Here is a 21683-nt window from a genome sequence, read left to right as displayed (position 1 = left end):
ATAATGCCTTCTTCTGGATACCTCCTGAAGGACTTACTTAAGGATGTTTTGCCATTAACTTTTGTATGCATAAGTAGAAGGAATACACTCTAAAATAATGACTAAAAGTATAGTTTAGTAAATACATAAGCCTGTAACATAGTCATTTATTATCAAGTACTATACACTGTACATAATTGTATGTGTTATACTTTTATATGAGTGTCAGCACAGTAGGTTTGTTTACAGCAGCATCACAATGAACACGAGTAATGCATTGTGCTATGACACTACATTGGCTATGACGTTACCAGGTGATAAGAATTTTTCAGCTCCACTATAGTCTTATGGGACCACTGTTGTATATGTGGTCTGTCATTGACCAGAACATCATTATGTAGCACATGACTGTACTACTTTACACTTTTACATTTTATTCTCTAAATTCCCTAGAGTGAATATGCATTAATTTTGTAATCAGATAATAAATTTATTACATAATCAGAAGTTACTTAGGAACTTCTCTTCCGCATTTCAAAGTGCTATGTGAATTCCAGGAGGAGTTTATCAGATAATTATAAAAGCAAGTCAATGCAATCATTTTACCAATTGGACATTAACTGCAGATGACCCAAGATGGGCCAATCAAAGTCTCAGTTGCTCCCCAGTGATGGAAAGTGGGACTCTAACACTACGTTCCTTTACCAGGTGGAAAATTCAGACTAAGGTAGGAGGTGATAAGACTGGTACACAGACAGGAGAAAGAACACAGTAGGAAAAGCAAACCTTGGTAATGTTTCCCTTACCTTTGGCCTGAATACGTGTTTCACTCCCCTCAGTCACATAAGCTATCCCCAAAACTCCCCTTGTAGCCTAAAATTGCTGAAGTGGGGTTTCTGTCACTTACAACCCAGAGTCTGGCCTTAGCTTTTACACAGAGAAGCTCCCTGACCAGATTCAAGCCCACGGGAAGTCAGTGGCACATTTACCTGGTTTTTAGCTAGTCATTCTCAAAGTGGATCAGATTAGTGATCAGTAAATGATAAGTTGAATTCTTGAAATGACAAAATAAGAGATGAATGATTAGTGGTTGCCAGGGGCTGGGGTGGTGGGGAGTGAGATCCTTACAGGGATGGGACAGTTTTTTATCTTGATTGCAGGGGTAGTTACACAAATATACATGTGACAAATGATGCGAGACTATCCACCCACATTGCACCAGTGTCAAAGTCTTGGTTGGAATACTGTATTATAATCATGTAAGATGTAACCACTGAGAGAAACTGGATGAAGGGTGCATGGGGCCACTACCTTCACAACTTCCTATGAATCTGGAATTATTTCAAAATATAAAGTTAGGAAAAAAAGAAAGCAATAGCTGTAAGTCCAGCATGGCATCCTAGATTGGATCTCAAAGCAGAAAAAGACATTATTGGGAAAAATGGTAAAATCCAAATAAACTCTGTAGTTAATAGTAAAAAAAAAAAAAAATGGTATGTAGAACTGAACTGAAATAAAATGAATCAGATTTAATTGAATTGAAAAATTACAAGTAAGGTAAACATAGAAGGTATTAAATTAATATCATTTCATTTATTTTGTCTCCCCAAACAATAAAGACTAGACATCTCTTTGTATTACTGTGAGGGTAGGAGATGAGATGTGAAATGTCCCAATTACTACATTATCCTCAGTGTCTACTATAGGACCTAGCACATACTTGCAACCCAATGATGAGAAAATAAATGAATATGTGTTCTCTTCTGTATCCATAGGTTACTAGAAATATATTGTAACCAGTTATATGGGATGTGAACACCACCATGTCCCATAGCTTAATAAATTATGATTGAAGCTAACATAATAACTAACTGCTGACTGCGTAACTTTACTGATACTCCCTGTCAGCTGAATATGCAAAGCGAATGTAGCATGTTACCTGCAACTTCCTCCTTAAATGAAGGAATATTAAAGTCTCAAATGACTCTGTTAATGGAAATTGAATAGTACAATGGCTATTTAATTTTCTAAATAGCTGCTATTTCAGTGCCATGGATGCCTGCTATTAGGTAAAATCAGAAATACATTAGACTCATTGCATTCACTGAGAAATCCAGTGAGGGAAAGAAAAAAAAAAAAAGGAGTGTGAGTGACTAGATGTCACAGAGGATCAATTTAATACACAAGAGGGAAACCATTCTTACATCACAATAGAAAATTTTAGGCAAGATTCTTTCTGAAAAGTGGGAAACTCTATGTTTGAACACCCTGCCCTCTATATTATATTCCATTAGGTCCATGTGATTCCTTCAGTAGCATTTATTGATTACCTAATATGTGTCAAGTACTGTTTTCTCCAGGAAACCCTTCAATGACATTGTAAGTGAGAGACTATTATTATCTTTGTGTTACAGTTGAAGAAACTGAGGTACTGAGAAGATAAATGACTTGCCTGTGATCAAACAGATTGTCAGGAGTACACCTGAGATCTGAACCCAGGAACTACAATATATTGCTTCTTAATCATAAAACTTAAAACATCTTTCAGTAACTGTTTACCTATCAATGTCCTTCACGAAACTATAAGCTCTTAAAGAGCAGAGACTGTGCTCAGTTGATTATCCAGCACCTAGTGTCTCATGCAGAGTTTGTGCTCAGTGAATGATTGAAAATGTGAACTTCTTAATTTACAGATTTTTCTTGATTTTTTTATTCATAAGAAATCAATACAGTATTGAATGAGCTTAGAATTCAGAATTTTAAAATACAGACTGTTCATCTCTGTATCTTCAAGTTCTGGCACCGTATCTTCAAGTTTTTTGATGTGTTCTCAAACAAAAGAGACTGAAGGAAGAAGTTTTTTGAGTAGCCTTCATGCCCATGATCATAAGAGCACTTCAGTTAATACATAAAATCTGCAGTGAAAGACCCAGATGGAAATGAGTCTGTCTAATTGAGCCATGAGTGGCTAACCACACTAACACCCAAAGCCATCCCTCAAATTTCTCTCTACATAAGAAAAAACAAATTGAGGCCAGGCATAGTGGTTCACACCTGTAATCTCAACAGTTTGGGAGGCTGAGAAGGGAGGATCACATAAGGCCACGAGTTCAAGATGAGCCCGGTCAACATAGCAAGATCCCATCTCTACAAAAAATATATATATTTTTAACTAGGTGTGGTGGGACATGTCTATAGTACTAGCTACTTGGGAAGTCAAGGTGGGAGGATCGCTTGAGCCCAGGCTGCAGTGGCTAAGATCCCACCACTACACTCCAGCCTGGGTGACAGAGCAAGACCCTGTTGCTAAAACATATATATGTTTTTTTAATTAGTGTACTTCTACTAATCAGAAATTTGCTTATCTTTCCCTCAAGTTACAATAAAATTTGACCTTTGTGTTACTAGTTTTCGAAATTTACTATATATTGCTCACTTACCTCGGAAAAAATAATTAATTAAAGTTTGAGTTATCAGAATAGGTGGTATATAAACAAAGCGCGTTTAAAAATAAAATCATAGGGGACTGGAGGTTATATAAAGAAAAAAGGCTGACAATACTGTAGGCTTCTCTATTCAAACCTAAAAATAAACCTAACATGGTCATATCCCCTTCTTTAGATCTTCTTTGATGTTTGCATATCTTTTATGGTTCTTCTAACCTTCAACTGTTAGGTGTAGGAGGTGAATTCCTCAGAACTCTCCTGTAAGATCAGAAGTCTGCATGGTTGGGACTCTGTCTTGTTTGTCTCTGCATTCTCAAGCATGAAGCACTTGGCCTTGGGCATAATTAGCTAGTCAAGAATTTGAGGGCTGTTAAGCTCTTCTTCGATAGTTTCTATATTCCTGTAACATAGCACAATGCCTGCAACACAAAAGGTGCCTAATCAGTATCTGTTGGGTTAGTTGATTGAGTTGAACTGAATTGTCAAAATGTTGGTATCTATACTTTGACTTCATTGTACTCTGTTCCTTCAAGCTCCTTCATGAAAACTAAGTGTAGTCTTCCTCACATTCCTTATCTTGACTAGCCATCCAAAGTCAGTCAATGTTATCCCTAAAATGTTCACTGGAACTATGAAAGGTGGGTCCCAGTCTCTCCTTTTTCAAGATGAAAAGACAGAGGCAAAAGAGGTTAACTGTGTTTTCCAAGCCCATACGGACACTAAGTGACACACACAGGTTTGGAACAATAATCTGTATGGATGTAGAACCTCATATTGTCCATTTTGCCTCGCTATTTTCTCATTCCAGAACACACAAATGTACATATGCATGTGAACATACAAAAAACCAATTCCTTTTTGCCTGCAAGAAATAAGGGTCAAAAGACCTATGCTCTTAGAGTCAAAACCAGTCACAATGTCCTGTGTTCCTTCATTGACTAAGTTCAGTTGACAAATATTTATTCAGAACCACCATGTGCCCAGAACTTTATTAGGTGCTGGGGAATTGGCAGTGAACAAGACAGGTAAGTAGTGGAGGGAGATAGAACAGGTGTCAGTAAATTTTTCTGTAAAGGGCCAGATACTAAATAATTTAGGCTTTGCAGTCCAGATGGTCTCTGTCACCATTATTCAGTAATGCCCTTAGATCCAAAGCAGCCATTGCCAATGCATAAACAAACAGGCCAGGCCATGTTCCAATATAACTATTTACAAAACCAGGCAGGCTTGATTTGACCCACAGTAGTTTGTAAACCCCTGAAATAGAAAATAAACAGGGAAATAAATGGAAATAGACAAAAGCATAGAGATATGCTTAGTTATGCATATGCTTATATGCATAGGTCAGTTCTATGAAAAAAAAATAAAGCAGTGTAACAGGATAGAGACAGAATGAGAGGCAACTTTAGATAGGGTAGCAAGGCCGGAGATGATATTTGAGATCAGATCAGAAAACTGATGAACTGGCCAGGCCAGAATCCTGAGAAAGAGCTTTCCAAGTAGCAAGAAGACCTAGAACAAAGAGCCTAAGGCAAAGTGTGTTTGAGGAACAGAAGGAAGGCCAGCATGTCAGGAATAGGGGTGATAGGAGATCAAGTCAAAGGGTTGACAGAACCAGATCTCATCAGGTCTTGAAGACACAGGGAGGAGATAGGATCCTTAAGTGCAGCAGAAAGCATTTAAAGGTTTTTAGCAGCACAGTGGTATGCTTTAATTTGTAAGTTTGAAAGTGTTAATTCCAGCTCCTGTATGGTGAATGGGCACTAGAGACAGAAGAGTAAATTAAGAAAAACTGGAAGGGGACTTGCATGGAAAGGTAGCAGAGCCAAGAGTAAGAAGTGGTTGGATTCCAGAGAGGTTTTGGAGGTGCTGGTATCACCAAAAGTTTCTGGGGACTGCATGCAGAGTAAAGACAACGGAGGATTCCAGCATGGGTTCATTTGGTTTCACATACTGACACAGAACAATTGCTGGGCATTGGAGAGACTTAGGTCAAAGGGAAGTGGTGCAGGTGAAAAACACTATTGGGTTGGGTGCTCTGAAGGTTGACCCTAACTGACCTCAAGGTGGCTTTACTCAGCACAATCTGATAAGAGACCACTGCAGAGCCTACCAGGTAATGCCTATTGTATCATATAGGTTTCTGCAACATGCTAACCAGACAAGGAAGAACTATTTTAAAAGTATTCCCATTTCTTATCACCAAAACACCAAACTGGGGAAGCAAAAATACATGGCCCCGCTCAGCAGGGACCGATCTGACGAAAGGACAAAACCTCAAATATTCTAGTGCCTTCTCCACCAGACATTCCTCTTTGGGCTCTGAAGGACCACATATTTAGATGTTAAAAGTGTTTCTGAGGAATGTGAATATCAACCATTCCCTAGGGGAGGGGGTGCAAAGAACCATGACTGGGGATACAGTCTGAGGCTTTCTGAGGAAATCAGTCAGTACTCTAACGCTCTAAACGGCTGAAGACCAGACTCATTCTCCTGCAAGAAGCTTAAAGCCTTTCTCTCGAAGACAGGCATACTTTCTGTTCTCCTCATTATCAGAAATGCTGTCAGGCACATAGTAAGAGTTATGTAATAGGAAGCAATACTTTCCGGCCATTTCTCCATCCTCCTGTTATATAATAGTCATGCCAAGATGAAGTGGCCAACGTCTAAGCCACAGAGATGCAACCCTGTCAAGTAAATTTATAGTTTATACTTCCTTTTCTTTTTTTTAGCAAGTACCCCCCCCCACTACCCCTCTTGGTTCCCCTTCCCTCATGCCTCCCCAAGATGCCAGTTCCCAAGCTGACTTTTTTTCTCATTAGGTAGACCTCTTCCATTCATGAAAAAAGAGAGAAAGGCTACTTTAATATATTCACTCACTTATTCATGCAGCCAATCAGTTGACAACTATTTAATAGCCTAACATGTAAAACATTCTGCAACAAGGTGGAAAGATAATACACTTTAAATAATGGATTTGGACCTATCGGTGAGGTGACCTGGGACAAAAGACTCGACCTTTCTGAACTTTGTCTGTAACAGTCTAAGAAGACCACCCTAATGGGGTTTGGGGGAGCATTCAAGATAATGGAAGCAAAGCACCTCTCTATAGCTATTATTGTTCTTCTTAATATTATCAAGCATTTGGCACCAGGCTTACCAAAATGACAAAGACAAAGTCTCAGCTCTTAGAAAGCTCAAATCCAGTTAGGCAGATGCTAAGATTAAAAAAAAAAAAAAGGAAAGCAATAGTTGTCATTTGGTGTAAAGGGTACATTGCTAAAAGAAGAGGGTGTCATGGAAGAAGTGAGAAGCAGTACCCAACTCAACCAGGTCACTCTTATACCACATGGCAGCATTTCATGTCTGGTATGCCATTGTAGGGTCCAAGAAATAATCAACCTTATAGCTGAATCAAAAAGAAGTCAGGGCCGGGCATGGTGGCTCACACTTGTAATCCCAGCACTTTGGGAGGCTGAGGCAGGTGGATCAGTTGAGGTCAGGAGTTCGAGACCAGCCTGGCTAACATGGTAAAACCTCATCTCTACTAAAAATACAAAAATTATCTGGGTGTGGTGGCACACACTTGTTTTCCCAGCTACTGAGGAGGCTCAGGCAGAAGAATTGCTTGAACACGGGAGGCAGAGGTTGCAGTGAGCCAAGATCATGCCACTACACTCCAGCCTGGGTGACAGACCAAGACTCTGTCTCAAAAAAAAAGAAAAGGGAAGTCAGGAACTCAGCTCAGCTTGGGAGGAATTTAATACAGGATGTACAAACTGTGACTCCCAGGAATTCAACTCCTTTGAAGTTCAAAATTAATTAATACAATTCACCATATCAACAGAATAAAGAGAAAAAACATGACCAACTCTACTGAGACAGAAAAAGCATTTGACAAATGTCAAAACCTCCTCATCATAAAAAAAAAGTCAACAAACTAGAAATAGAAGGAAATTCATCAAGCAGATAAAGAACATCTATGAAAAACCTACTCTAACATCATACATAATAAGACTAAGTGTTCACCTCTAGGTTTTTGGAACAAGGCAAAGATATATTCTTTTCAACAAATGGTACAAGCTAGATATTTATGTGGAAAAATAAAAATCCCTTAACATTTACCTAACACTATCCACAAAAATTAACTTTAAATGAATTATATTCCTAACTATAACCACTAAAATTATAAAAAACATAGGAGAGAGAATCTGTGGCATTGATTGGGTTAGGCAAAGATAGCTTATGCCCAAGAAAATGAAGCATAAAGAAAAAACTAATAAGTTAGATTACATTAACATTTTAAAACTTCCATCTTTCAAAGACATCATTGAGAAAATACCTGGAAAATCCTCGAAAATTCACAACACATATAGCTGATGATGAATTTGCATTCAGAATATAGAAAGAACTTGCAACTCAGTAATAAGCAAAATAGCTAAACCAAAAAAAGAACAAAACATTTGAATAAGCATTTCACAAAGTCTACAAAGTATTTTTTAATGCCCCAAAGTATTAGTTATCATGGAAAAGCAAATTATGGTCACAATAAGATACTACTACAGATCTTATATGGTTTGGCTGTGTCTCCACCCAAATCTTATCCTGAATTGGAGCTCCCATAATTCCCACATGTTGAGGGAAGGACCTGGTGGGAGATAATTCAGTCATGGGGGTGGCTCCCCCATACTGTTCTCATGTTAGTGAGTAAGTCTCATGAGATCTGATGTTTTTACAAGGGATTTCCCATTTCACTTGGCTCTCACTCTCTCTCTTGCCTGCTGCCATGTAAGACGTGCCTTCTGCTTTCCACCATGATTGTGCGGCCTTCCCAGCCATATGGAACTGTGAGTCCATTAAAACTCTTTTTCTTTATCAACTGCCCAGATTCAGGTATGTCTTTATTAGCAGCATGAGAACAGACTAATACAGTAAATTGGTACCAGGTAGTGGGGCACTGTCATAAAGATACCCAAAAATGTGGAAGCAACTTTGGAACTGGGTAACAGGCAGAGGGGTTAGAACAGTCTTGAGGACTCAGAAGACAGGAAGAGGTGGGAAAGTTTGGAACTTCCTAGAGACTTGTATGGTTTTGACCAAAATGCTGATAACAATATGGACAATTAAATCCAGGCTGAGTTGGTCTCACATGGAGATGAGGAACTTGTTGGGAACTGGAATAAAGGTGACTCTTGCTATGTTTTAGCAGAGAGACTAGTGGACTTTTTCCCTGCCCTAGAGATTTGCGAAACTTTGAACTTGAGGGAGATGATTTAGAGTATCTGGCAGAAGAAATTTCTAAGCAGCAAAGCATTCAAGAGGTGACTTGGGTGCTGTTAAAAGCAACCAGTTTTAGAAGGGAAACAGAGCAGAAAGGTTAGGAAAATTCACAGCCTGATGATGCAAAAGAAAAGAAAAAACTATTTTCTGAGGAGAAATTCAAGCCAGCTGCAGAAATGTGCATACATAACAAGGAGCCAAATGTTAATCACCAAGACAATGGAGAAAATATCTCCACAGCATGTCAGAGACCTTTGTGGAAGTCCCTCCCATTACAGGCCCGGCTAGGAGGAAAAAATGGTTTCATGGGTCAGGCCCAGGGTCCCCCTGCTGTGTGCAGCCCAGGGACTTGGTGCCCTGCATCCCAGCCACTCTAGCCATGGCTAAAAGGAGCCATGATACAGATCAGGCCATGGCTTCAGATGGTGCAAGCCCCAAGCCTTGGCAGCTTCCATGTGGTGTTGAGACTGCAGGTGCACAGAAGTCAAGAATTGGGGTTTGGGAACCTCCACCTAGACTTCAGAGGATGTATGGAATTGCCTGGATGTCCAAGCAGAAGTTTGCTGCAGGGGCAGAGCCTTCATGGAGAACCTCTGCTAGGGCAATGTGGAATGGTAATGTGGAGTTGAAGCCCCCACACAGAGTGCCCAGTGGAGCTCTGAGAAGAGGGCCACAATCCTCCAGACCCCAGAATGGTAGATCCACTGACAGCTTGCAGCATGTGCTACTCAACACCAGCCCATGAAGGAAGCTGGGAAAGAGGCTGTATCCTGCAAAACCACAGGCATGGAGCTGCCCAATGATGTGAACACTCACCTCTTGAATCAGTGTGCCCTAGATGTGAGACATGGAGTCAAAGGAGATCATTTTGGAACTTTAAGATTTGACTGCCCTGCAGGATTTCAGACTTGCATGAGGGCTTTAGCCCTTTCATTTTGGCCCATTTCTCCCATTTGGAATGGATGTATTTATCCAATGCCTGTACCCTCCATTGTACTTGGGAAGTAACTAACTCGCTCTTCATTTTACAGGCTTATAGGTGGAAAGGACTTGTCTTAGATGAGACTTTGGACTGTGGACTTCTGAGTTAATGCTGAAATGAGTTAAGACTTTGGGGGACTGATGGGAAGGCATGATTGGTTTTGAAATGTGAAGACATGAGATTTAGGTGGGGCCAGGGCAGAATGACATGGTTTGGCTCTGTGTCCCCACCCAAATCTCATCTTGAATTGTAACTCCCATATTTCCCACATGTTGTGGGAGGGACCAGTTGGGAGATAACTGAATCATGGGGACAGTTCCTCCCTACTGTTCTTGTGGGAGTGAATAAGTCTCATGAGATCTGATGGTTTTATAAGAGATTTTCCTTTTCACTTGGCTGTCATTCTTTCTTGCCTGCTGCCATGTAAGACATGCCTTTTGCCTTCCACCAAGATTATGAAGTCTCCCCAGTCACATGGAACTATGAGTCCATTAAACCCCTTTTTCTTTATAGATTACCCAGTCTTGGGTATGTCTTTATCAGCAGCATGAAAACGGACTAATACAACATCCATTAGAATGTCTAAAATTGAGCTAAGCATGGTGCTGCAAGCCTGTAGTCCCAGCTTCTTGGGAGGCTGCAGTAGGAGTTCAAGGCTGTGGTGACCTATGATTACTTCATCACACTCCAGCCTGGGTGACAGAGCAAGAATTCGTCTCTTTAAAAAAAATTTTGTCTAAAATTAACAAGACTGACAATATGAGTGCTGGCAAGGAAGTAACTGATATTCTTGCACATTGTTGGTGAGAATGTAAAATGATACAAACAGTTTGGAGAACTCCTTGGCACATTCTTGTAAAGCTAAACACACACTTATCATATAATCTAGCAGTTTCATTCTTAGATATTTACCTAAGAAAAATGAAAACATGTCCACACGACAACTTTTGCCTGAGTGTTAATATCACCACTATTTATAATAGGCAAAAACTGAAAAGAACCCAAATGTCCATCAATACATGAATGAATCAACACATAGCAATAACAAGGAATAAACTATTGCAACAAAATGGAATAATCTCCAAAACAATATTCTAAGCAAGAAAAGCCGAACATGAAAGAATTTGTACTGTATGATTTTATTAATATGAATTGCCAACAAAGATAGATCTAATCTGCGGTGACATAAAACAGATCAGCCATTGCCTAGGGCTGGAATTGAGTAGGAAGGGGAATAAGGAAATATTTTACAGTAATGGAAATGTTCTATATCTCAGTTGTCACAATGGTTTCATGGGCATATATATTTTTCAAAACTCATTGAACTGTACCTTTTAAAATAGATGCGTTTTCTTGCCTTAAAACTTTCCCTCAATAAAGTCAATTTAAAATAAAGAGGAAGGAAAGAAAGCTAGGTTTGGTTAAGCACTGAGCACAGGGGCTACAAATTTCCAATCCCTTAGAGTTAGGGAGAATTGTAATATCAGCATTGAAGACCAAAACTGGTTGAAAGTTCAGCTACAAAAGAGGTCCTATAAACAGTTCCATGAATATAAACTGAGATGTAATAGCAAGTCATATGATGTCTGTGCAATCCAGTCTATTGGATGGCATACTCAAAAGATAAATGGAAGAGAGTTTCATGGAAGAAGTGTTTATAAAGGTGTAACCAAAGTTAGGAGAACCAGAAAAGGATGGTGTAGAACCCAAAGACAAGCAGCAGTGGGGAGCCATTGCCACAATGAGGCCTGAGCAGGGACAGTTACCAAACCTAGTGAAAGTAAAAGTCTGGGGGAGAACCTCCAACAGCAGCTACAGACTTAGGTGATGAAAAGAGCTCCGGCCAACCTGGCCCAGCAAGGAGTAGGCAAGTGGACCAAGTACCCTGACTTCTCTCTCCTTCTCTCATCCTCTGATCCACATGTTCCTTCCATTGGCCAAACCCAACTAGAAACCAGACAACAAAAAAGCCCCGGCAATACAGGTGCTAGAGGTCAGTTTCATGGGGCAGAGGAGGTGGAGAAGGGTAGAAAATGGATCTGGAGGGCAAACCATGATTATCCAACACAAGATCCAAGTTGTGCTTCAGAATTCAGTGAATCAAGCACATGTTTATCATATTCATGTTTTACGCCTATCTTGGTACTTGGCTCTGCAGAAGATATTTTTAATGGAATAAAAGGATAATACTTTGTTATATCAAAATGCTTTTTGATCCCACATTTATTGGATTCTCACAAAAGCCTCATGAGAAAGGAAGAGCAGGGATTATTACAGATCAAGAAAGGAACTCTCACGGGGAGAAATGTTTTGCCCAAGGTAACAGTGCCAACAACTGATGGAGCTACATGTCCTGATGCCCGCAATGCTATCCAGTCTTATCTACTGACTGGGCAGACCACAAGTGAAGAACTGAGTGTCCCTCTAGTCACTTTGCTGGTCCGTCTGCTTGAGAACTAAGGAGATATTCTGGAAAATGGACAGAATAGTCAAATATCTAAATATACTAATTCCACCCTCTGCACTGTGATGGCCAAAATGCTTATTCTAAAATGTAGGTCTGACTCCTTCACTCCCCTAACATCCTTCAATGTTCTCTTACCATTTCAGGCCTTCCATGATGTGACCTCTGCTATCATCTCCAGATTTATCTCCCATGCTCCCTGGAAGCCTAGCTGAAGCCGTAACTCACTCTTCAGATTGCTTATATCTCACAGCCCCTTTCTTGTCTTCAATCCCTTGTTGTTCTCTCTGCTTTCTCAGGCTCCAAAGACTCCAGACCCACAGAACACTTCTGCTTTGCCTCTTGACAGCAGCTACCTTTTCAGGCAGGAGTACAAGTAATACTTCATTAGTCTAATTTTATCAAGAAAGAGATATTTCTGATGAAAGATTTCTTTCAAACTAAAATAAAAACTTTTAAGTATAATTAAATATCTTGGCTATTTTGGAAGGAAACGTGTCTTACCTCTCTTATCTTTGTAAACTGAGATATTAAGACATAATTTTAGTCCTATTCAGTGACCAAGGGTCATTATTACTTACACTGCAAAAGCCATGGGAATTACTGAGCTATCATACACTATTGTCCTTGCACAGAATGCCAGAAGGTTGGCACCTACTGAGTCTTCTCTACTTCTTACTAGTTGTTCTCTGCCAGGCTCTCTGGATTTTATGCAGCTTGCCTGAGCAGAACCTTGCGGCCCCTTCGTCTTCACACTTTTTAAATTTTCTGTATCTAATCTGCTATGTCTTAGGAAACCAGATTGCCAAGTGAGGACTGTTTCTAAGAATAAATAAGTTCTGTTTCAAAGCCAGAAGCATGTTGCTTTATTCCATGGGATTTTCTTTCCTCAGAGAAAGAATCTCCCTGTGTTGTTCAGGCTGGTCTTGAACTCCTGGGTTCAAGCGATCCTCCCATCTCAGCATCCTGAGTAGCTGGAATTACAGGCTTAAGCCACCACACACCTGGCCCTCCACTGACTTTTTGATACTGACACCGTCATCTCTAAGTCTTTTTTTGCCCATTTCCTGGTTCTCCATATTTGTCACAAAGCTGATAAGTGGCCTTTGAATAAGGAATGTCTTATCAACATCCCAGTACATTGCTGGGAGTGATCTCCAGTGCTGGCTCATTAAACTGTTCAGACTAATGTTCACATCTGGTCTCATACCTCAGGGGCACTTTCCAGAAGGTTACTCTCTCCTTTTCTGCCTTCTTAGCAAAACTGCATTATTTCAGGACAGAAATATGTTGAGGTAGGCACAATCTTGTCATTCTGCACAAAGGAGCCATTCTTAATCAGGGTCATCCCAGCTTCTGCAAGTTTCCAGGGTTTACTCTCATGGGCAACTCAAAAGGGGGACATCCATTGGTCTGCATCTCCCCACAGACCAGGGTGTGTATATGCTGAAGAACATAAAGGTGTCCTCCCTGGAAAAAGCATAATTGACCCTTCAGTAAAAATTATAAGGGGAATGTGTTTGGGACTAGTAATGATGAAGGGAGGGAGGAAATCAAATTTTTTCAGCATTCACTGTGTGTTCGACTCTCCAATCTCAGCTTCAGCTTCACTCTGAATCTTTCCTGAATGCAATCTGCAATTCTTCCATTTTCAATTAACTCTTTCTCTCATTTGCCCTCCCTGTCATCTGTAAACCCAAACCACTGGGATGCCTTCTTAAATTTATGTATTCAACACTCTGACTCTCCCACTAGTTTCTGAATGCCTTTGAAGGATAAGAATCGGATCTTGGTCATCATTGCATTCCCAGAACCAGCACAGTGCCAACATACATAGATGTTTAATTTATGTTTAAATTCTGGAATGAAGCATGCTTTCATAAAACTTAAGCTGCCTCCTTGTTTTGTTTACTTGGTCTAAGCAGCCTGGATGAGTTAGTAACTTGGGGCTCAGATCTTCTGGTTACTATTGTCTTCAAGCCCTTCTTCTATCTTCTGATTTTTAAGAAAATCTTTGCTGGCATGATTATCATGAGCTACTATATTTCAATGTCAATGAATTAGGTTTGAATGCCTGAAAGACTCTTGAAATTTTATGGGGGATAGAAAACAGAAGAACCTAACTTTTATTTCATCTCCTCTGTTTACAAGCCTTTTGACCTCAGACAAATAGCTTGAATTCTCAGAATCCTAGGGTTTGTTTCACTGTAAAATAGAGATAATTCTACTTCCCTAACGTTACAGAATTGAGAGGATCATATTAGCTAACAAGTGCTAAAGCCATTTGCGATAACTAAAATTTTATATAGCTACAAGGGATTATCACTTTATAAATCATAGGTAAAGCTACAGAAATCAATAATTTGCCCAAGGGTATGGAAAATGGCAAAATGAGATTCTTGAACCAAGTCTTTATCTCTGTCTATAATCCTGCTCTCTCTCCTACAGCCCCTGTTGGGGCGGAAGGGATTGAAAAGATGGTACACAGCAGAGAGGTTCTGAATCTGTTTTGCCTTGTCTCATAACTTTGCCCCCATCTGCCCCAATCTCCAGTTAACTTCTCAAAGAATCATGCCATGCAACCAAATGGACACAAAGTTACCATGCACAAGTACCATCTCTTCTTCCGGGATAATGGCCACCAGGCCAGGACGGAGAAACCAAAGCCAATGCATATTTGCATGGTCCATTCACCCTTCCTTAAGACGAACTCTTCTCTCAAGAGTCAAGATGTGAACATTCATCTTTTTGGTTTCTTCAACTATTAGTGCCTAGGACTGTCCACAGGTCATATATCATGGCACTGAAGACAGGAGGTACAGACAAAAGTTGTCACTTGTATTGATATGGTGTGAAGAGGATGATTAATGGAAGTCACACATGACCGCCCAGCTTCTGACTTACCCAAGCTCACTGGAAGTGCTGACTTCGTTATTCTTCATGAGCCATCTTTCCCATCCCGTTCCCCACTGCTGCTTTCAATAATAACATCAGCTTTTGGAGTCTTATTTTGATGGAAGGGAGGGAAAAAGTCGTCACCCAAACCATGCCAGTGTGTCTGAGAAGCCTGCATGTGTGACTTTCTATTCTCTGATTTCCGCGCCTTTTGTTGAATTTGAAATTCATTCACTCATTCAACAAATATTTAGGAGTTCCTACTCTCAGTGCTCGGGGATACAGCAGTAAGTAAAACAGACAAAAATCCATGCCCTGGTGAACCTTACATTCTTGTAATAGAAGACAGGTGTGTCTAAGTAAATTGTAAAGTGTGCGACAGGGTGTCAAGTGTGATGGAGAACACAGAGCAGAGAATGGGGGAAGTACCAGGGTAAGGGATTTGTTGCAATTTTAATTAGAGCAGTCAAAGGAAGCCTCATTGATCAGGTGATTTTGAGCAAAGCTTGAAAGAGGGAAAAGGATTAGCCGAGCAGCTATCTGAGGGAAGAAGAGAACTCGAAAGACTGGAAACGACCATTGCAAAAGCCTGAAGGTAGAAACAAGTCCAAATTGCTTGAAGAATAGCAACAAAGCAAGTGTGGCAGGAGAAGCAAGCCTGAGGGATGTAAAAGGGTGGATGAGGTCATAGAGGAAAAGAGGGGCTGGATCACAAAGGACCTTGTACATCATTATCATGTCATCAACTTTTTTTCTTAATAACACGGGAAGTCATTGGAAGGTTTTGATCTCGTTTGTGCTTTAAAAGATCCACCCTGGCTGTCATTTGAGAATAGATGACAGATTGTAAGGCAGAGGCAGGGAGACCATGGCAGTCTTCCAGGTGAGCAATCGGGGTGACTTTGACCAGGTGTTAATTTGGAGGGCTGAGAAATGGCCAAATACTGGATGTGTCATATCTCACTGAAGCCAACATGCCTCTGTTTGTGGGCCACATCCCTAATTTGGAGATATTGTTATAAAAGGTGACATAATCTCTATCTTGGTATTGAGGAACTACGGTATTTCAAAGTTGAACTAAAGGGTTTGCTGGCAGAACAGAAGTGAGGGTGAGAGATAGGACGACTCACGGACGCCTCCAGAGTTTGAGATCTGAGCAACCGAGGATGGAGCTGCCCTCAGTTGGGATGGGGAAGTGCTGAGAGGAACCGGTCAGAAAGGGTGGGCGAGGCTTAGGCCAGAGTACAGTTTAAGACAAGTTTCCATGTCTATTAAAAATATAAGTGAACAGGCCAGCACAGTGGCTCACACCTGTAATCCCAACACTTTGGAAGGCCAAGGTGGGAGGATCACGAGGTCAGGAGATCGAGATCATCCTAGCTAACATGGTGAAACCCATCTCTACTGAAAACACAAAAAATTAGCTGGGTGTGGTGGAGAGCACCTGTAGTCCCAGCTACTCAGGAGGCCGAGGCAGGAGAATGGTGTGAACCCGGGAGGTGGAGCTTACAGTGGGCCGAGATCACACCACTGTACTCCAGCCTGGGTGACAGAACAAGACTCCAATTCAAAAAAAAAAAAAAATATATATATATATATGTGTGTGTGTATATATATATATATATATATAAAAATAGATATGAGTGAACAAGCCCTACAGGTACTTGAATATGGGATTTCAAGAGAGAAGTTTGGGACAGAGATATAAATTTGAGAGTCATAAAATGCAAATAATAATTGAAGCTCAAAGACCGAATGAGATCACCAAGGGAAGGAATTTAGATAAAGAAAAGAGAACGCAGTGTGGAGCCCTGTGTCTTCCCATGTAAGGGTCTGAGGGGAAAAAAGAAACCAGCAAAGGAGACAGAGCAGAAGGAACCAGTGAGATAAGATAAAATAACACAAATAATTGAAAATGGCCAAGAGTTCTGGACTGGTTTGGAGAGGAGTAAAAAACAACCTACTTACAAGCTTGTGAAATAAATATCATAAAAATGGCTCATATCTATGCTCAGTAAATGACTGAGCAACCAGAATGGGGTTAATGTGGAAATGACCATAACAAAGAGATGGTAAAGAGCGGAAAGAATTTAAGATAAAAAGATAAGGGGGACAGGGTGCAGTGGCTCATGCCTGTAATTCCAGAGCTTTAAGAGGTTGAGGTAGAAGGATTGCCTGAGGCCAGGAGTTTGAGGCCAGCTTGGGCAACATAGCAAGATCCCGTCTCTACAAAAAACATACAAAATATTAGCCAGGTCTGCTGGTGTGTGCCTGTAGTCCCAGATACTTGGGTAGCTGATGCTGGAGTATCACTTGAGCCCAGGAGTTAGAGGCTTCAGTGAGCTATGATTGCCACTGCACTCTATCCAGCCTGGGCGACAGAGTAAGACCGTGTTGCAAAAAAAAAAAAAAAAATTAAAGATAAAGGAATCATATAAATGATTATACTATTTATTTCTTTATGTAATGTGTTTCTTTACAAGCTGCCTTGTTCTAGGAAATAGTTGAAGTGGTTTGTGAGAAATTGGCTTGCTTGCATCAAGTATTTTCAACTTTCCAAGGCAATTTTACCTTCCATTATAATGTACTCCCTGTCACCCATTCGGCACTTTCTGTGCCACATTCATTTATTCATTCATTCATTTGTGCCACCAATACTTATTCACAGCACAGTAAGCCAGTGTTCCTGGCCAGGTGTCCTGGGCCAACTTGAAGACACATGGCTCCAACCCGCTTTTCAAGCTTGAAGCCAACCCAGGATACAAGACTAAGTATTTCACAACTAATTTGTCAGGTGCTCATGAACCCTATTTTTAAATCTGAAAAAAGCAGACACACAACGGATAGGTAGCCAGGCTAGCAGACTCCAAAACCTCCCATGCTAAATCAGGGTCCACACTGCCACTAACTCGCTTCTCCTTTCAGAAGTAGGCAGGGAAAGTAGGAAGTCACCCAACAGTAATGACAACCAACGTGTGCAATGCCTTTCAGGTTGAACTCCATGTTCTCATCTTGCCTTTACGTTAAACAATACAGCGGTGTTGGTGGGTGAGCATAGCCAGTCTTGGATGAGGAAGCAGAGGCTCTAGGGAGGTGAGATGACTTCCCCAGGGAATAGCCAGAAGGCGGCTCAGCTGGAACTCAAGCCCAGGTCTCCAAATCTTTACAGCCAGCAGTGGGTTGTGTGCTTAGGGGAAGCTCCAAACGGATAAACGGTAAAAGGCCTGACACGAAAATAAGAGCAACTATCACAGGAGAAAGCAGGCAACTGAGGGGGCCAGGAAACAGCTGGAAGGAGACAAGGCTCAGAGCAGTTCCAGAGAGCAGGCACTTGGAGACAGATAGGGAGGAGCATAGCAAGTCCCTAAGGGGGTTCGGCGGGGAGCCCAAACCATGTACTGCTGCCAAGAGAGGCGTCGAGGGAGCTTCTCTGTTTGCAGGGCACAGCAGAAAGAACCCAACAGACCTGGATACTAGGCTGGCCAAACTTCTCGGCTTACCCAGGACTGAAGTGGTTGCTGGGATAAGGAACTTTCCATCTTAAAACCAGCAAAGCCCCAGCCAAGCCAGGATGAGTTGATCACCCTAGTTAGAATTCCAGCCCTGTCACTTCCTAGCTATGTAAACCTTGGGCAAACTCCCTCCCCTCTTCTGATCCTAACCACCACTAAAGTAGGGGTAACAATGTGACCCTGGCAGGTTGATCATGAGATTTAAGTGAAATAAGTGAAAAAAAAACTCTAACATACCATCCTGCACTTGCAAGGCAATCAGTACATGGCAGACATTATTATTACTACAAAGTTATTAAAATGAGATTTTCAACTGTACTTTTCTCACCATTCTTGGAGTTGAAATGCAGTCTTCGGCATTCTCCCAGAAATGATTCTCAGGAGTTGAGTTTGCAGCCAGCTGTTATGGGTCTTCATAAACACCAGAAACTTGGAGAAGTTGAGGCAACACTGTACAAGGATTAAGTGAAAACCCAGCTGTGAGCTCCTGGGTCCTGTTGCTACTTCTGGGAAGTTTCTGTAACTTGGGAGATTGACATACCCCAGATAAACTTGGCTGCTGAGTTGGTGCGTGCATCACACCAAGTTGACCCTGAGAGTAACGGCGAAGCCTCTCCTCATGATCTCCCAGACACCAGGCACTAGGTGCACTTAACCTTCCCTGTTTATCCCAGACTATGCCCACGCCCATTGCTCACCCAGCCCTCCCCATCACATTCCCCAAGGGGGCTGAAAGGAGTCATTGGCTAATCTGGTAACATCACAATAACTGACCCCAGCATACAAAATCTCAGTATCCCCTCTATGAACATCATTTTAATTTCCAGGAGTACTTGATGCATTAATCACAGCTCTATTATAAGCAGAAAATTCAGGCTCATGCTCTCTCTCTCTCTCTCTCTCTCTCTCTCTTTAAAAGTCCTTACTTTGAGACTCTACATTATACTGTAAGCTATTTGATCTTTGAGTATCAACTGTCATTGTACTTACTGCACTGTAGTGTCATAATCTGTCTATGTGTCCTGAACTCAACAGAACTCTTGAAAGACAAAAACCATGTGTTATCCATGGAAACAATATAGTATAGCTGTTAAGAATACCACGTCCCAACTGTTCATGGGTACAGGTTTATTTTGGGGGGATAAGGCATGTTATGAGACATGTTCTAAAATTGACTGTGATGTTTGCTCATCTCTGTCAAACATACTAAAAACCATTGAATTATACACTATAAATAGGCAAATTATGGAGTACATGACTTATAACTCAGTAAAGCTGTTTTGAAAAAGAAAAAGGATGCTACTGCCTCCCTTTAAATTCTGGCTTCACCACTTACTGTAGCAAGTTACATAATTTCTCTGTGCCTCAGTTTCTTCATCTGTAAACTGGGTTAAAGCAATACCTACCTCAAAGGGCTATTAAGAGGAATTAAATCGGCAATTATTTTTAAACTCATTACAACAGTTTCTGGAACATATAGAGCAGTATGCAAGGATACTTATTTATTTTTCATCTCTGTATTCTCAGAACATGGTTTAGTTACTGACACATAGTGAGTAAATGACAAAGATTTTTGAAATGTACAACCCAGTAAGCACCTACAGGAACTCAAATATGGGGCATGTTAGTTGCTATGCCTTACTCAATAGAAAGAGGACAGAACTGAGTTGCCAAATGACTTGGGTTTGAGGCTGGGCACAGTGGCTCCCACCTGTAATCCCAGCACTTTGGCAGACCAAGGCAGGCAGATCACTTGAGGTCAGGAGTTCGAGATCAGCCCGGCCAACATAGTAAAACTCCGTTTCTACTAAAAATACAAAAATTAGCCAGGCATAGTGCCTGTAATCCCAGCTACTCAGGAGGCTGAGGCAGGAGAATTACTTGAACCCAGAAGACAGAGGCTGCAAGATCATACCACTGCACTCCAATCTGGGTGGCAGAGCAAGACTTCATAAATAAATACATACATATGTACATAAATAAATAAATAAATGTATGATTTGGGTTTGAGTTCTGATCACCACCTTAGAGCAGGCTGACTTTAAAAAATCACTTTCCCATTTACCCTGAGACTCTGCATCCTCATCTACCGAAATTGACAATTTTGCTTCTACTGAACTCAAAGGGTAATTTCAAAGATGAAATGAATCAATGTATATGAAAGCTCTTTTAAAACCATCATGCGCCAATATAAGCTCCTCCGAGAAATTGGTGTTGTCCTAAAGATGGCCCGGGTTGCTCTCTTACCCTAAAAGTCCTCTTATTCACTCCCAGCCCGCCTCACTCATTCATCATTGCAGGAAAATGTGCCAAAGATCAAAAACAGGTGAGATCTGACCCCAGGGATAGAGCAAAGAAGTAACTGGACTGTAAGCACCAGCTGGTCCTGTTCTGCCCTGCCCTCGTAGCACTGTGAACAGCTAAGAAGTGCTGTTCCTTTAAACTTTGCCCCTTTGTGGCTCACAGATGAGTAGATTCAGGCAGCAGCTGTCAGCTCTGCAGGCAGCAGAGAATCTTTCCAGGGCAGCATTCCCAGCAGTGTCAGGGTGGGAGGATGAAATTAGGTGAGCCAAGCGACCTGAAAGTCCTCATTCAAAAGCCTCTACTGCCATCTACTGGCTCGCTGGAGAACTCATTGGCAAAAAGCCAAGAAAAGACTAACGAGGCGGTGTAGAGAAGTTTTAGCAATAGATTGAATTGTCTGCATCAATTAGCCCACTCCTCATTCTCCAGCTGGAGAAAATGAGACCCAAAGAGGTAAAGGGGCTTATCTGAAGTCACTCTTCTAGCCCATGGCAGCCCATCATCTCTTGGATACATGTATTAGCTCTGTCCCACCCCATACTGTTTCTGTCTGAATATATAAACTATCAGTAAAGCTGGCCTAGAGCAAAGAGGTTGGTGTGGTGGTTGCTATTGAGACATAGTCTCACTATGTTGATCAGGCTGGTCTTGAACTCCTGGCCTCAAGTGATCCTCCAGCATCAGCCTCCCAAAATGTTGGAATGACAGGCACAAGACACCACGCCCAGCCAGAGGAAAGAGCTTCTGCCTAGTACCCTTTTCCTCTCCATTTTTGGTTCGACCTTCTCTGCTTTGCACCAGAAGCCCCAGACTGGACCTGT

General features: G+C 41.2%; 1 long non-coding RNA gene across 2 annotated transcripts; it reads right to left on the bottom strand.

Moving 5' to 3' along the window:
* Positions 1-2745: 2745 nt before the first annotated feature.
* LOC126960536 (uncharacterized) lies at positions 2746-19003 on the bottom strand. Of its 2 annotated transcripts, none has more exons than XR_007728041.1 (3): positions 18887-19003; positions 3642-3844; positions 2746-2894 (listed from the first exon to the last, which is right to left on the bottom strand). It is a non-coding gene; the product is annotated as an uncharacterized LOC126960536 (long non-coding RNA). The 2 variants fall into 2 exon arrangements; XR_007728040.1 differs by lacking the exon at positions 18887-19003 and adding an exon at positions 12290-12501.
* Between the last annotated feature and the right edge of the window lie 2680 nt (positions 19004-21683).

The sequence above is a fragment of the Macaca thibetana genome, chromosome 8 (assembly GCF_024542745.1).
Source record: "Macaca thibetana thibetana isolate TM-01 chromosome 8, ASM2454274v1, whole genome shotgun sequence".
NCBI lineage: Eukaryota > Metazoa > Chordata > Mammalia > Primates > Cercopithecidae > Macaca > Macaca thibetana.
The sequence above is the reverse complement of the archived record's forward strand: the minus strand, read 5'-3'. Positions and strand labels throughout refer to the sequence as shown.